We start from the raw sequence: 14,347 nt of genomic DNA, 5'->3' as shown, positions 1-14,347 counted from the left end.
AGCAATGTCTAGGGCTGATTGAATGGCTTTGAGTTTAGTAAGGTTGCTTGATCTACATTCTCTTTTAGTAGCTTCTGCAAACTGCTGTGTAGGGCTTTATACAGCTGCTTTCTACTTTTGTTTTATTCTGAAAATGCGGCAAGAACTATTAGTAAAAAGAATGTACCGTGTTTCTTCTGCTGGCAGTTGGTTATATGGTGGACCTTCTTCAGCACGTGTCACTTGCTCTGGTTCCTCTTCATCCATGAGATTAAAGTTTTCACAATTCAGGCCAATTTGTAATAATGTCTAAAATCTTAGGGCGATTCAGTATTCTAATACAGGCATACTGTGTGATGAGGACAATCTACTTGCACCTTGTGGCATTGGTGGCATGGTGGGTAGAGGGAACCTTTGCTTTCAATATCCACCCCAGCATGGGTAGTTGGGGTGCCAGGAGGAGTTGTGCCTATTAACTCTGAGGTGGGTTGGACTCCTTCATAGGCTGCTAAAATTTCCTTCTCTGTTGGAGTATAGTTGGCTTCAGACCCTCTGTGGCTTTGACTCCAAAATCTGAGTAATCGGCCTCGAGTCTCCCCAGGCACCTTCTGCCAAAGGCTCCAGGACAGACTGGCTCCTGGCTGCAGAGTAGAGCACGTTCTTTACATCTGGCTCTGTCCTGACTGGCCTAAGGGTACTGCATGAGCAATCTCCTGCTTGATCTGGGCAAAGGCTTGTTGCTGTTCAGGGCCCCACTGGACAGTGTTCTTCTTGCTGGTGACCAGGTAGAGAGGGCTCATGATCTGGCTGTACTCAGGAATGTGCATTCTCCAAAAGCCTATGGGGCCTAGGAAATCTTGTGTTTCCTTCTTGTTGGTTGGTGGAAACTTCTGTATTCTGGTTGATGGTGTCGTTGGGAATCTGATGCGGTCCGTCTTGCCACTTTACTCCCAAGAACTGGATCTCTGTCATGCTTTGACCCTGGCACAATGCCAGGACCCCCATGGAAGGTGTATTTCCAAAATGGTTACTGTGAGATGTGACCCGGAAACAGAACAAAGCAGGCTCCAGCTTGGGGATGGAGGGAAAAACACAACACTTTAATAATCTACAACACAGAAACATAAGGGAAAAAAAGGAAAAAAAAAAACCAAAACACACACAGCAATCCACAATGGAACACTCCCAAAACACTCCTCCTCCCCCCAATCCTCTAACATTCAAATCTCAGTCCAATACCCTCCTTCACACAAGCTCCCCCCAGTTCATCAAGAGAGAGGAGTCTCCCTCTTGCACCATGGGCCTTCCCCGGAAACACAGTGGAACCTCCTGTGCTTCTGTGTTACACGCAGCAGCCGCCTGGAGAGAATCTGCCGTGGTGACCATCTTCCTTCCATGTCCAGCGCTCTCACCACTGGCCATGGATCCAAACTGCTCCTTAGGTCCTTTTAAGAATGCATCGCCCAGTTCCAAGAAGTGGCCTTCTCTCACCATTTGGGACACCTGTCCCCCCCCATATTTTTACTCCCCTGGGGCCTGGGTCTCAGGAACAGAGATCCTTCGCTGAAGGCAGAGGGCTCCACCACACCCTCTGTCTCTGTTCTCTCTACTTCTCCTCATGGCCTTATCATTCTTGGCTTCCGGCCAACTGCCTCCCCCAAGGTGCAGTTTCTGCATTATCAGAAGAAATTGATTTCGCCCGTGGCTATGTAAGAGAAAAGTCCAGCCAAAGCCACTCCAATCATCCCCTCCATCTAGGGCACTCTCATCTGCTGGCATTTTCTTCAACTACTCAAACCCTCTCTTCTTTCCCATCCTCTCGGCTGGGGAGGATCAGTGTTTTTTCAACTTCCATTGTTTCAATACTAAAAGAGTTAAAAGCTCAGCCCAGTCTCCCAGCGGCTGGGCACTTTGCCCCCCCCCCTTCTCCTCCTGGCTGTGGTGCTGGTACGAGATATCAAATTCCAAGCCAGCACAGTGTCTATCATTCTCTCCTGGGGGGGGGGGGGGGGGGGCTGCCCAAACCATCTCAGTCCTCCTCCACCCCTGCCTCCCTTCCCTCAGGCTGCATGGCCTCCCCCTCCCCCACCCAGACGCAGCTGGGCAGGGGGAGGAGGTCAGACCAGCTCACCTGCCTGCCGGACTCCAAAGATGGAGTTTCTCTCGGAATGCTCTGCTTTTAACCCCTGTGTGTTCTCAGAGGCGTATCCAAATCCCAGTGGCCACACCAGGTGCCAATTTCAAATCTGGTCACTGATTGGTTTGACCATAATCCTTCCAAAAACTCACTTCCCGGTCAAACCAAGACAATCTCTCAGGCAGGTCCCTTGACTTTGCTCTTCTTGATGGCAAAACCAGCTTTTAGAAGAATATGAATGATTTTCTCTCCTTTCTCAAACACTTCTGATGCCATGTTCCCCCACACAATGATGTTATTGATATATTGCAGATGTTCTGGAGCCTTACCCTTTTCTAGTGCTGTTTGGATCAGTCCATGTCAGATGGTAGAACTGTGCTTCCACCCCCGGGGCAGTAGGTTCCAGGTGTACTGCATGCCTCTCCAGGTGAAGGCAATCTGAGGCCTGCATTCTGCTGCCAGAGGAATGGAGAAAAATGCATTGGCAATATCGATAGTGGCATACCACCTTGCTGACTTGGAGTCCAGCTTGTACTGGCGCTCCAACATGTCTGGAACAGCAGTGCTCAAGGGTGGAGTCACTTCATTCAAGGCATGATAGTCCAGTCAATGTCCATTCTCTTTCAGATTTGTGCACAGGCCAAATGGGGCTGTTGAAAGGCGAGTGGGTCTTGCTGACCACCCCTTGGTTCTTCAGCTCATGGATCATCTTATGGATGGGAATCACAGCATCTCAAGTTGTTCTGTACTGTCAGGGGTGCACTGTTGAAGTGGCAATTGGTACTCGTTGCTCTTCTACCTTCCAGAGTCTTACTGCAAATAGGTTCTCTGATAGTCCAGGCAAGGTGATCAATTGCTTGACGCCCTCTGTCTCTACAGCCGCTATCCTAAACACCCACCTGAGTCCCTTTGGGTCTTTGAAATTCCTGCTTCGGAGGAAGTCTATGCCTAAAATGCATGGGGCCTCTGGGCCAGTCACAATAGGGTGTTTCTTCCACTCATTTTCAGTCAGGGTCACCTCAGCTTCCACCAGAGTAAAATCCTGTGATCCCCTTGTCACACTAGTAATAGAAACAGATTCTGTCCTTACATGTCTTGATGGGATTAATGTGCACTGTGTACCAGTGTCGACTAAGGCTTTATATTTTTGTGGTTCTGATGTGCCAGGCCAACGAATCCACACAGTCCAAAAAACACGGTTTTCCCTAGCCTCTAGCTGGCTAGAGGTGGGGCCCCTCTAAGCCTCGTTATCCTTCTTTCCCTGGGTATATATTTTGGAGGTTATTTTAAGGGGATCAGACATGTCATCATCATTATACTTGGCAGTTTGCTTATGGGATACTGTAGCTGCTACTTTTTTGGTGGAACTTCCTCTCTGAGTCTTGTTGCCTTTTAATTCAAGCACCTGTTGTGCCAGAGCAGCAGTAGATTTTCCATCCCATCTCTTTATATTTTCTCTACAACCATTCAGGAAGAACTACAGGTCAGCCTATGGGGTGTACCTTCTCTCCCTGTCTTGGGGACATCTGTGTTTGGTACTAGAACTTTTGATCTGTACTGATGAGATTTGGAGAAAGCCCTTTTTTATGTCTTCTCTAAACTCTTCTGTGAGTTTGTTGTGATTCTTCTTGTTGTATTGCACTAAGTGGTTTCTTTAGTTATTGTTTTGCACTGGGTGGTCTTGTTATTTTGCACTGAATAGTTCACATGGTTTGTTCCACACACACCCCTCCCCACAAAGCCCCACTAACTAAAAGCAAAGGAAAGCTCTCTTCCACTGTTTGTGCTGCAAACAACACAGTCCAGGAGAAGGATGCAGGGGAGCATGTGCAGTTTCTGATAAACAAACTCTGCACTTCTTCTATCCCCCCCTTCGCACTTGGAACCAGTCTTAAAGGTGAAAAACTTATTTCTGGGCTAAACAAACAAATGGGGACACAAGAATTATAAAGTCATCCTAGGACAGTCTCTCTTAAGTACCCAGTCCTTACTGTCTCCTAGCAACACATATGGGAGAAAATTCTTTGAGAGAAAGAAACAAAAGGAAGGATCCTAACTGGCAACACCTACTTACAGGAGAAAGCACATTTCCAGGGAAATTAATAAAAAAATTCTGCTTTGTGAAAGTATGGTGTAGCTTTTATAGTTTGTAAAGTGAGACATCTGTCAGTCAGAAATCCAGCCTATCTTTCAGATCTCACTTTGACAGTAAGATGCTTATTGTCATTTGGGAGGTGCCAGACCAATGTTAATCCCATGGCACCAAAATAATTCACTACAAGAGGACTTGTCCTGTTTGAGTTATCTGACTGGTTAACAAACAACAGATAAGCTCTTGTGGGGTTGGTGAGATGTTCTGCTACAGTGATCCAAGTTAACAGTATATATGAGTACTTTATAGGTTCAGAACTTTAAACAACAATGCTAATAGCTCTATTGTGGAGGCTAGAGAACTTAGACCTAAGTCTTCAATTTTTTAAAAGAAAAAATTCAAATTTGTAGGACTCAGGAGCAGTATATAAATATACATGCTGTCCCATCCTGCTGTAAACAGGAGTCGAGGAAGATTCTTTTTGATAGATTTCTCGGACAAAAATAAAGCGCAAACACCACAATATTATATCTGTGAACCGTTTATTGATAAAGAAGAATAAGTGTTCCTACTGAAGGTGGATGGAAAAGAGAGCAGAGAGGGAAAAAGGGAGACAGAGAGAGAAACAGAAGACAGGGAAAGTGTTACAGCGAGAACCCCGGCAGTCTGTCAACGTCAGCTTGGCAGATGGAGCATGAGTGCCACAAGCGGCAATGAGTTTGCATGGCCCCCATGGTGGGCTGTGTTATAGATAACTGTGTAATTATTGGCTTTTCTGTTGGCTTTTGCAAATTATTATTAATCACAACAATTTTGATGTACAGTTTGTAATAACTTTTAACTGGTTTTGGTATAGTATAATTTGTCAGCTTCTGTGGCCAGTGCCCTGGCCATATGTATCTTATCTAAGCATTAGTGTGTTAAGTATAAATTGCAGTTTAGGCTTTCAAAATAGAGACTATGTTAACTTTTGCAGGATACTTTTATCTTTTTTGTACCTAATTGAAAATAGTGACTTAGATAAGTTTGTGGAAATAGCTTAAAACTATCTGTATGATTAGATAACATTAAAGGAACCACACAGATAACATCAGGAAAAGGATGAGAAAAAACTCCTGCTACTGACCCTGCGGCTATCAATAATTGCCTGTCTGTCATTATGAGGAAATGGCATACATGTTCTGAGGAAATGGCATATATATTGTGAGGAAATTACATACACAACTCCCAAAAATCAAATCTACACTACTGCAGGACTGGTAAAGAGTCAAACAAAGCTAAAAGAATTCCCAGAATATGTGAAAGACCTCACAAGAATGTTTGAATATCTATAAATCTCATGAATATGCATGTAGCCAATGTAATGAAAAAAGTATATAAGAAAATAGTTTTAAGCTAACAGTGTGTTTCTGGCAGTTTGCCAGGCACCCCAGTGTTGGATACTGTCCCTTTTATCCCTTATTAAACCTTTAAAAATTTTAAAGAGTGAGCCTTGTTTCTCACAGGCTGGGTGCGATTTCCAAACAGCAGCTGGCTGCATGTTTCAGCCGTCCGGTGAAGAGAAGGCCATGGCTACAGGCACATGCCTGGAGCATCTGCGGATTGTCAGGGTCAGGGTGATGCCTTGGAGTGGCTACCTAGAACAGAGGATAGACAAGATTAAGAATACAGAAGTAAGTATTTATTAAAAGCCTTAAATAGGTACATCTTGGGCAGTCAAAAGCCTCCAAGAGGGGCTACACCCAAGATGGACAATGGTCACGAGTTTTTCAGACAATTATAAGCTTGGTCTATTTACATATCAGGGGTTAATCCTCCAATTACAGCTTCAGGTAATGAAGTCATATACCCCCAGTTTGCTCCCTCCATACGCACTTTTGTTTATACTTTTCAGTGCCTGATGCATTAGAGTGTCCTTGAATTTCAGGCCTAGAGGGATTGTTTTGTCTGACCAAAATGTGAAGACAGTTAACACTCTATATGGAGTTTAGAGTTATACACTAATGCAGTACAGGATATAAAAAATATAAAAGGTAAAATCCTAAGGTATCAGGGGCATGGCAGCTACGGGCAGCGGTAGTCGCGGTTGGATGCAGGTCTGCTTTGTTGGGGGAAGCAGTAGAGCACCAGATCATCATGGCTTGCCTCAGGGGAAGTGGTGAAGCAGGGTAGAACAGGTATGGATAGGGAAGCGGGACTGCAGGGAGGGAAAAGCAAGGGGGGGAGGGGGGTTGAGCTGACCCTACAGGCGAGCTCCTGCTCCCTCCTAGAAACCCAAAGAAAAATGGCTCCTGTTGTGTCACAGTTAACTATTGTGTGCTAAGGCTCCTCCCCCATAGCCTGATTTCCTGGACATTTTTTCCCAGGCATTTTTTCCTAGGCATCTGGGCATTTGTCCCACCGGACAGTTGGGAGGTCGCTTGCTGCCCGATCTTGGAAGTTTTCTCTCCCCTGATCAGCTGTCAGGTGAAGCCTCCCCAGGGACAGGGTTCCCAGCACGCGTACAGCCCCTATAGGAATCCTTCACCTCACCTATAACATATGTTGAGGCATAAATAAAAATCAAGTTGGTCCCTCTCACAGGCTAATATAGAAACCCCCCATATTTTCTATGCAAAAATCCTAGCAGAACAAACATGACATGTAACTAGATAGATATGCATGCTCTAATGCAGTTAACACTGAACAATACAAAGGATTGGCAGTATATCTTGCCCATTGTACATTTAAATGCTCATTTCCTAATATTCCAAGTTCTGAAATAAAAGTATTTTTAATGAAATTAATTAATACTTAAAAAATGCTGTACATGAAAATTGAGCATAATAATTGCAACAAAAATACAGTGTAACATACAGCAATATGTTAATAACATGCTGTATATATGAGTATATTGTATATTTTCTCTATATGTGATATTATAGTGTATTGTATATTACTATATAATAATTATGAGTACAGAACTTTTTATTTATTTCCAAAAAAGTATTTCTCAAATAGGTTTTCATCAAAGCTTATTTCCATCTCCCCCTAAACTAACAACAGCAGTAACAAAACAGCAGTTTAGTTTTCCATGCATGGCTTTGTGAGGAAATCTATTTCTCCTCAGGGGAAAGTTTTCATGTTTTTTATGTGCTCTTTTTCTGTAAACTCAGTCTACAGAGTTAAGTAATTTAATAAACAAAAGGATTTAGTTTCTAGATATGTGGTTGCAAGAACTTTTGAGATGCCATGATATAAGTGGCTTCTATAAAGTAAGTTCTGTTCTTCCCAATGTTCTTTAATGAAAGTCTATGCCTATCGGTGTAGCAGCGTGTGGCTACAATGACAAGATCATGTGTAGGGAGGCCACAGCTGATGGCAGGAGAAACAGACAAGTTTCTTCATTGTTTAGCGCGGGAGTCCATTTTATTTCCCCCCCCCACCCCATGCTGGGGGAGGGGGGGGCAGGAGGTGGGGGCCTGGGAGCCCAAGCAGAGCCCCAGAGAGCTGAGAGCAGAGAGAAAAGAGAGCAAAGCAGACCCATGGTGGGGGGTTTTATCAAGTGCCCCATGAGAGGAGTCTTAATATCAGATTACAGCCTCCTCAGAACAGGAAAGCTGCACATATTGGTGTTGTAGGAGCTCAGAATACTGATGAGCCAATGGTGGATGAGACTTTTACTGTGTAAATAAATTAAATCAAAATATAATAGCTTATGGGAAATGAAACAAGAAAAGAATGTATTATGTCATAATAGTTAATTTTTAACATCTGTTATATAAGTCATTATCACCATAATACTCAAGTACTAATCAAGTCATGTGCAGTCCCTTACTTTGATTTTTGTCTTTATGCTAATGTACAGAAATTTTTATTTTTAGGATGAAATAAGAGAAAGTATTTCATGTGGAATGGAAATTGTAGGCCCTACACTGGATGCACTGTAGAGCATCTTGCGATTGGTGTTAGTCCTTTATCAGGTGAGACCTCGTGTCATTCCTATTGCTCCTGTTAACACCTGTCTTGGGGTGATTTTATGATACTTTATTTCCTGATAATCTGCTTTATGCCCAGAAATGGCTGCTGTATCTTTAAGATGAATCAGGGGGCAGGGCCAGAGCCTGGGAACCCCAGGCATGGCCTCTGTTCACACTCTCTCTCTCCAGTGTGGTCGGCAGTTACACAGATTGTTACTTCATTGCCTTTAATAGATTAATTTTCTCTAACTTAGGCAAGAAGCTTCTGGGGTTTTGGGTTCTTTTACCTTCCCCTGGCCTGAAGGCTTTTCACTGGCAAATCCTTTCAGCAGCTTTTTGTTTTTGTTTTTTTTTTTCCTTGAACTGTCTCAGTTTATGTTTTCTTTGGTCTGAGGAGCCTACAGCGGTGGCCCTGGCTGATCCGAACCCCAGGAAAGACTGAGCCTTTGAAAGAAGGGACATTAAACTCCACCAACTTTGCCTGCTGTGAGGAGAAGACCCACGCCAGAAATCCAACAGATTTCCAGATGCTGTGTGAACTCTTTTTCTCCTTCCTTCCCTGAGACAAAGAAGGGTAGCTGCCATCTTTGAGTCCTGGCCATGAGGTGAGGTGGGGGTGGGGTGTTAGGTGTTTTTCCCCTGTGCTTTGTGGGTATCTTGCTTTGTTAATAAACAGTGTTACTTTTTTCCCCCACTTTCACCCATGGGTATTCAGTCCTCTCATTGGCAAAAATGGATTATTGGAGCCCATCTCTTTTGAGGAAATGCTCATTCCAAGGCAGTTTTCTCCTAACATTTGTCTCTAAGCTGAGAAAACACCTTAAAGGAACTCTTAAAATTTTCTCTAGGACATTCTTAAAAGTGAATGACACTTTTAGTACATGCACACCTATTTGATATTCTTGCAAAAATTAGTGTTTCTAAAAATTACTACAGGTGAAGGAAAGTTGAGTTCAATTAAAAATAACCAGTCTTACCATCTTCCTTCCCAATCTTTTGATCTTCATCAGCTCTATGTGCAGTAGCAGATGTCTTTTCTCAAAAAGAGGACAGTTAAATGTAATAAGCAAAGGATTTTCATGTGCAAATAACTAATTTCTCTGTAAAATAAATTTCAGTTCCATAGTAAGTACTAAAGTGGGGGTTTTGGTTGGTTGATTTGGTAGGTGTTTTGGTGTACAAGTTTGAAAGCAAACCAGCAGGAGATTCCAAGTCAGAACTACAATTTAATAGGAAAATTACAATAAAGGCAATAGTACAGAAACACTGGCTTAAACTGGCAGAATCAGACTACAACCTGACATGCTGTTGGTCAGGGTGTTGGTAGCAGTCCGATTAAATGGTGGCTACAGTCCCGTTGGAGTGATGAATGTGGTTTTGTCAAAGCGGTGATCCTGTAGAAAGATCTGGTCCTTCTCTGGAGGTCCAGTGATGGTTATTTAGCACCTGTCCTCTGGGAATCCAGTGATAGTGCTCTTGTGGTGTTCCAACTCCCAGATTACATACAGGTAGGAATGTTCAGTTGCTCCCCAAGGGCGGGGCATCTCACAATAGGATGATGTAATTCTATAAGTCATGCTGTGAGACCTTGATGGCCCATTAACGTTGATAGTGCCCCAGAAAGAGTTATCCGGGCTGACTAATGGAGAAGATAAAGAACACTGCCCCACCTATTTCAACAGATTATGGAGATGGTAATAGAATACATACTTTTGGTTACACCTTTTCAGTGTAACTCAAGATGTTTGTTTTTTTTAAAACTGTCTAACATACCTTAAAGGCATGTTTCAAAATATTTGCTTTTTATTTCTTTTGGACCTTTGAGGGGAGGAGAGAAATGTGTGTTAATAAGGTGTTTCCCAATTTAGATCTAGGGGAAAAAAATGGTTTGGTGTAGCATGTAGTTGTGGGTTTGGTTTGGGTAATTTTTTGTAATGACTAATGCTGTTAGCTCTTTCATGTTTATTAAGAGGGTTCTGAATTGTGTGTGTTATGTGAAAAATGCATATTATATTATTGGCATTTTGAAAATATTAAAAGGAATATTATATATGTTATGTTGGAAAGTTATGCTGTATTAATCCTTTTAAGTAGTGTGTTAAATATAGTTTTTGGCTACAACATAATATTAAAATAGAAACTATGTGATGTAAGATACTTTTCTAACTAGCTCAAGGAATGGATAAGATAATCAAGAAATTCTTTGCACAGAGATAACAGCCACAAGACACTAAAATACCAAAGAGAAGAATTATTGCCTCCTTATCGGGAAGAACCAGGCTTCTTCTGCCTCCTTTCAGACTCCACGGAGCCAAACCATGATTTACAAGATGAAGGGGGAAAGTTGAAAATAAACAGAAAAATCCCTAGTTTGAAAGGAATGTTTGCATCATGTATGAGATACATGAATATGCAAGAGGCTATTGCTCTTAAAGGTTAATCCTTTGTTAGTGGACAGGCTTTTTTTTTAGGAAAGCATCCGAACGTTTGTAATTCTTTGCTTTTTTATTGTCCTTTATTGTCCTAAATCTGATTGTCCAAATTCTTATTGCTCTAATTTTTATTACTATTTTTATAACCATTCCATTATTATTAACCTTTTAAAATTTTAAAACAAGTGATTGATGTTTTTCACAATTTGTGCCGAAACTCAGGAATTAACACCTCGCTTCTGGGACCTCAGAGGTTTCTGAGTGAGGAAGGCATGCCCGGCCAAGTTTGGCAGCCTCGCTCTCTTTCTTCTGGCGTGATTGGTCAGACGCAGGTTCCAACCAGTGGACAGAAAGAGACAATAAAACAAAGAAAAGGGAAAAGGCTCCCTAAATCTGCAGTAATTAGCCCCCCTAAGACTAGTAATGTGCACGAAGACTCGGAAAGGAAAAAAGGATTGGTAAGTACTTTTTTTTGGGGGGGGGGGGGCAGGTATGGGGGGCATGAATGTGTGTGTGGCTGAGCGGTGGGCTGGTTATCTCAGACCTGCTACGTGAGTGAGGAGTCTCCCATGCTGCGTTTATGTCTTTTCAGGAGAAAAATGGCCAGTAAAGAGACGAAGCGAGAGATAAAAGGAGTAAAGGAGTGAGAGAATCCCCCAGGGTAACTGGGACTGGGTCCCAGGGAGAGGTTGGACCCCTCGGAGGAAGGGAGCAGAGGAGTTTCCTAGCCCAATCCACTAGGAAATGGGACAAAAGGAAGGGGCCCCTAAATATTCTGCTGAGTTGAGGCATTAATATTCCCAAGAACATCCAGAATTAAGCAAAATTCTGCCGGATTGAGGATATGCCCAAGAGCATCCGGAGTTGGACAACACAGCTGGATTGAGGGATAAAAATGCCCAAGAGCATCTGTGTCACCATGATATTTTATGAAAATCCTTTCATTAGGATTTTCTCCTGAGAAGCTTCAGAAAAGAAATGTAAACAATAACTATCTGATGGCTGTGGAATGTGGTCTGGAGATGGTTTACCAACAGGTGCATCTTGGTCTCATGTGAGTTGTTTTTACTTGATGACCAATCATGGTCCAGCTGTGTCGGACTCTCTGTCTGTCATGAGTTTTTATTATTCATTCCTTTCCTAGTCTTCTGATGAAATCCTTCTTCTATTCTTTTTAGTATACCTTTAGTATAGCATTTGTAATATAATATAATATCATAATATAATAAATCAGACTTTGAAGAAATATGGAGTCAGATTCATCTCTTCCCTCATCCTGGGACCTGTGAACACTTCGACACATCTGGGGTTGGACAACACAGCTGGATTGAGGGATACCCAAAAACATGCGGGAAAGGCCAGTAACATCTGAAATTTTACCAGGTGATTTGAAAGTAAAAGGTACCTTATTGTTGTCTTGTTGTGTGTGAGTGAGTCACACACAGAATCAGCCTCAGCTTCCCGAGCAGGTGGGGGGGTCTATGGAAAAAGGTGTATGTGACCTGCAAACAGGCCATTGTTCCCCTGGGCGTGTGGGGGGCCATGGTGAAAGAGTATGAATGACATGCAAGTCAGACTCATAGGTGAACAGGCACCAGAGGTGACCAGATTCAAGGCCCTTTCTGGAGGCCCAGTGATATTGAAACCCAGAGGCGAACCCCAAGGCGAAGGGGGGGTCACATGGACCAGCAATTCTCTGGTGACAGGGATCCGCTTTGGGTCCTGAGGGTGTGAATGAATGTGTGAAAGTGAATGAGAAATAAAAGTGAGTAAATGTAGATTAATTAAAGTATATGTAATGTAGATTGTTTATTTTAAGCTTCACTTTATCTCCTTGGAGGGAGGTGTATTGTATTGAATATTGTGAGAAAAAGGGGCTTTTTTGTGTGTAGTCAGAAGAAGGTATTCAGGTTGCTAGAGAAAGTGAGAAACAGAGGCAGGGAACAAATAGATAAGATCTTGAAAAATGGGACAAAAAAACAGTAAGCTGGGTACAGGAAGAAAAGAAAAAAAAAAAGGAAAAGGAGAAAAGACAGGGTATGCAGATGCAGTAGTTGATGGAAAAAACATGCAAACTATTTAAAAGGGAAATTAACCTTAAACTGGTAAGCTCAAACTTGTGAATAATACACTCTAAAAAGAATGCTGGAATATTTAGCACACAAGAAAGGAACTATATACATGTACTGATTCAAGGTTTGCCTTTGAAGTAGTACACACCTTTGGGGAAAAAAAAAGGGAAGAAAGGGGATTAGTTCATTCAAGAGGAAAGGGATTAGTACATGAAGGACTCAGAAGCTTTCGAGGCATTAAAATCACCTGAAGAGATAGCTATAGTACATATTAAGGGACACCAAAAGGGAAAGACCCCAGAAATAAAAGGAAATAATTTGGCAGATCAAGAAGCTAAAGATGCAGCAGAAAATGGGGCCGAGTTATGTCAATATTAACTCCAAATGAGGAAAAATTGGAAATTCCAAAGTTTAGTGAAGCGGGGGAAAAAAAAAAGCAAGACAGGAGGAGAGCAAGATGAATCTGGGAAATGGAAATTTCCTGATGGAAGACAATAAAATGCTTACTGGGAAAATATTAGAAGACATGCATCAGAAAACCCACTGAGGTATGTACCCAGGCTTTGTATGATCATTTTTAAGGAACTGTGGGTGTATTGGTATTTTTGGAGTAGCAAAGCAAGTAACCGAAAGATGTATAACCTGCCAAAAGATAAATAAAGAAAAACAACATTAAGAGGTTGAGAGTTTGCTTGTCAACCATTTCAAAGTATCCAAGCAGAAGTTTGGATTTGTCAGGCTCTGGATTTATTTGTAAATTCAAAAGAACCGCTTAATCCAGAAGAAAGATAATATGTCGCATGCTGGATGGGAGATTGTAGAAGAACAAAATCTTTAAAATATCAAAAACCTCTGAGACAAAGCAAGAAAAAAACAAAAAGGGGAAAGAAAAGGGCTGGGAACAAGATGAAAAAAAGGGAAAAAAAGATGCTTTACAAGCATTACATTTTCCGTTCCCGCTTGCTCTCTCACCGTTCACGGCTGCACCACCCCCAGCCCCTGTCGCGGCTTCAGTCTTGCTGCTCGGGGCTGCACCACTCGATCCAGCCCCTGTTCCGGCTCCAGCCCCGCTGGTGAGTTTGTCTGCCCCGGTCCTGGCCGCCTGGCCCGTGGCCACTCCGCTGGCTGTGCTGGGGGTCCCTCCTGCCACGTGGTCTATGACCACCGTGTCGACCGCGCCAGGGGTCTCGTCGGTCCCGGCCGTCCCATCTGAAATAAATGGGCAGGAGATCTTTCTCCTTTTTAATGCCTTTATTAAAAAGAATCAGCTCAGGTGGGGAGAAATCAATGGGTCGCACCCACACCGCCGTTGCTCTCAGGAGTGGCACGGAGAAGGAGGGTGATGCAGCTTTGTCCGCTGGTCTGCAGGCAGAGCTGGGGATTCCGTCCTCACGAGAGATTAGGAGATTCCGCCTTTTTGGTCCAACACCTCGGGTCCTCTCTCTAGTCAGCATCTTTTCAGGTTAGGGTGAGAAGCAAAAAGGATCCAAGCAGGCACTGGACTACGCTCCTATCCTTAGACATCACCTAGGTATCCCTAGTTCTATGTTGGCTCATTGATTTTAGGGGTTTTCCTGGAAAACTGCAAAATTTGGTGCAATGCATTTCTCATCTGCATACTAGCTCTGATGCCACTCCCATTCTCCTGGTACCTGCAGGGTCCTGGTGTCATTCCC

The 14,347-nt window shown here is 43.0% G+C and overlaps 1 long non-coding RNA gene across 4 annotated transcripts in view; it reads left to right on the top strand.

Annotated features, from left to right (window-relative positions):
- LOC135289117 (uncharacterized) overlaps positions 1 to 11,827 on the top strand; it is a 42,300-nt gene extending 30,473 nt beyond the window's left edge. For 3 of the 4 annotated variants that reach the window (XR_010351911.1, XR_010351912.1, XR_010351910.1), the window contains exons 2-4: positions 8,072 to 8,170; positions 8,540 to 11,057; positions 11,192 to 11,827. This is a non-coding gene — a long non-coding RNA (uncharacterized LOC135289117). Of the gene's footprint in view, positions 1 to 8,071; positions 8,171 to 8,312; positions 11,058 to 11,191 lie in introns of those variants that run through there. The other variant, XR_010351913.1, reaches the window with a different exon arrangement.
- The last annotated feature ends 2,520 nt before the right edge of the window (positions 11,828 to 14,347 follow it).

Source organism: Passer domesticus, chromosome W, assembly GCF_036417665.1.
Source record: "Passer domesticus isolate bPasDom1 chromosome W, bPasDom1.hap1, whole genome shotgun sequence".
Classification (NCBI taxonomy): domain Eukaryota; kingdom Metazoa; phylum Chordata; class Aves; order Passeriformes; family Passeridae; genus Passer; species Passer domesticus.
Note: the sequence above shows the minus strand (reverse complement) of the source record. Positions and strands in the feature narration are given on the sequence as shown.